Genomic DNA, 2,665 nt, shown 5'->3' with positions numbered 1-2,665 from the left:
TATAAGTTACCTTTCTTTGCTTTTCCGAAACCCGCAGCGTTTAAGAGCAATAGATCAGCGCTAGAGCATGCAGAATTTGTTGAGAGTGCGTTAAAAGTGCCTTTTCAGTCTGGCCGCGTTATTCGGTGTGCCGTACCCCCGTATGTCGTCAACCCTCTTTCTGTTTCTGTGCAGGCCAACGGTAAAAAGGGGCTAATTTTGGACTTGAGATACGTGAACAGGCATTTGCAGAAGAAACGTATGAAATACGAGGATTGGAAAGTGGCCATTTCATATTTTGAGTCGGGAGCTTACATGTTCCCATTCGATCTTAAGAGCGGTTATCATCATAAAGAGGTTGCAACCGATCACCAGAGTTACCTAGGTTTTTTCGTGGGTTGACCCCGTTTCTAAGAGTCCGCAATTCTACCGATTTACGGTCTTGCCCTTTGGACTTTCCTCCACGCCACATATTTTCACTAAAGTTCTGAAACCACTTGAGAAGCACTAAAGGTTAAACGGGGCACGCATTGCTCTTTTCTTGAATGATGGTTGGGGTATAGCCAGTACGCGTGACGCATGCGCTTCCCTCAGCATAACGATTAAAAGATGACTTGCTTAGTGCAGGTTTTGTGTCTAACGATGATAAGTCTGTTTGGGAGCCTTGCCAAAGTATTCTCTAGTTAGTTATTATATGGCAGTGATAATGGTACTATTGAAATCAGTGAGAGAAGAGTTGCGAAAATAGTTTCAACACTTTGCTCCATCATGGATTGTGAGTTTGTGATTTCTGCTAGATGCCTACACTCGTTTACTGGGCAGACAGTTTCTACTGGTCCCGTGGTGGGGAATGTAAGTCGTATTATGACGCGACATTGTTCTATGTCTTCCGCGTGCGCACCTTATTGGGATGCCCTTTTAGAACTGGATCAATACACGAAGGATGAAATTATTTTCTGGAAGAAAAATACTGATTTTGTCAAGTCCAGGTTTTGTTTTTGGACAGAAAGCCTCACGTGTTTGGCTTTTCTGATGCCAGTGCAACTGGTTGTGGCGCAGTTATCTCTCTTGATTCGCAACGCGTTTGTCATAAGCTTGGGATTCCAGCAAGGCCTCCAGAAGTTCGACTTGAAGGGAACTCCCTGCCATGAATTTTGCAATTGAGTCGTTTAGTTCTGTGCTCCCATGTAAAATTCGGAGCCTAATTAAGGAGCAAGATTAAGCTGGAGATTCAATGGATACCCAGAACTGAGAACGAGAAGGCGGACTTTATTAGTCGCCTTATCGACGTTGACGACTGACAGCTAATTGAGAGGTTCTTCGCCACTTTAGAAGAAGCCTGGGGACCCCATTCGGTTGATTTTACAACGCCTAAGTGAAAAATGTCTTCTAGAGATTCTGGAATCCTGGAAGTGCCGGTGTTGATTTTTTCGTTCAGATTTGTAATCAGAGAACTGCCTTGTGGTTCCGCCAGTAGTTCTTATCGCTAGAGTCCTACATTACCTAAAAGTTCATAGGGCTTTGTTAACACTGGTGATCCCCTTTTTGGCCATCGTCTAGTTTTTGGCCTTTAATCGCATGTACTTATACTGCTGCTTTGCAAGGTTACGTTCTGGAAGTTGGTTACCGTGCTCTCATGTATGGCACGAACACAAATTCCCTTTTGGGATCGGAATGTTTCCGTCGGCAAGTTTCAGGCATCAGGTTTGATTTTCGTTCAAGAGAAAAAGAGAATTACATATTTCGAAGGTGAAGTAGCTACACATGATGTGAAGGCTGGTGTATGTATATGAGGAAAGAGGAAAGTACGTGAAATAGAGCTGATAAACCAGGTATGAAAGCAGGTCGTGGGTAAACCATGAAAGTTGAGAGACGAAGTAATTCGTGGATATGGTGCCCTTACAATGATATTGAGACTAGCTTGTTTGAGGGATAAAGCTTGAACGTATGGAGATTAAAAAAGGGTAAGAAATAGAAGAAGGTAAAAGTAAAGAGAAGTGGAGGAGAATAATAAAAGGATAAGCAAAAAAAAAAAAAGAAAGAACAAAGGCAAAAAGGAACACAGGGGGAGAGGAGAAGAAATAAGGTAGGAGAGAGATTGTTGATTGTTGCAGTGTAAAAGAAAAAAAATAAAGAAAGAAAAAGAAAAAAGAAAGAGAAAAGAGAGAAAAAAGCGTTTATCTGTTCATTTCTTTGGAGAGGACGAGATTTTTTCTGTTTCTTCCAGATTGTCTTCGCTGCCAGGCCTTGGAAGTTAGCTCCCGCTCAGGTCATGGTCGATAGGTGTGTTTTTGTCAAGATGCTAGTAAAATCCAGAGCTGATTCAACCGCCAAGTAGTATAAGGAGATTTCTTGCATGGTGCGGGCAGAACTCTGTTGCTGACAGTTATCTTTTTTCCCCTACTGTAGTGACTCTTTATTTATTCCAGCTCTTAGCCCACCAACACAAGTCACGCTCGGTTCTGGTCATGGTGCATGCCGCCCTGAAATGGTTCCACTCGTTTGTTCCTGTTAACGGCCCAAATCTGCTTGATGACGAGTGTGCCAAGAATGTTACGGAGTCGGCAAAGAGGAGGGAAGGCAGCCCCATTTTGAAGAAGGACCCGATCAGCACGGAGCTCATCAAGAAAATAATTAACAAATTCGCCTCTGAAGGGGCTTCGTTGAAGGATTTGAGAATTGCTGC

This window comes from Montipora foliosa, chromosome 7 (assembly GCF_036669935.1).
Source record: "Montipora foliosa isolate CH-2021 chromosome 7, ASM3666993v2, whole genome shotgun sequence".
In the NCBI taxonomy this organism is placed as follows: domain Eukaryota; kingdom Metazoa; phylum Cnidaria; class Anthozoa; order Scleractinia; family Acroporidae; genus Montipora; species Montipora foliosa.
The sequence above is the reverse complement of the archived record's forward strand: the minus strand, read 5'-3'. Positions refer to the sequence as shown.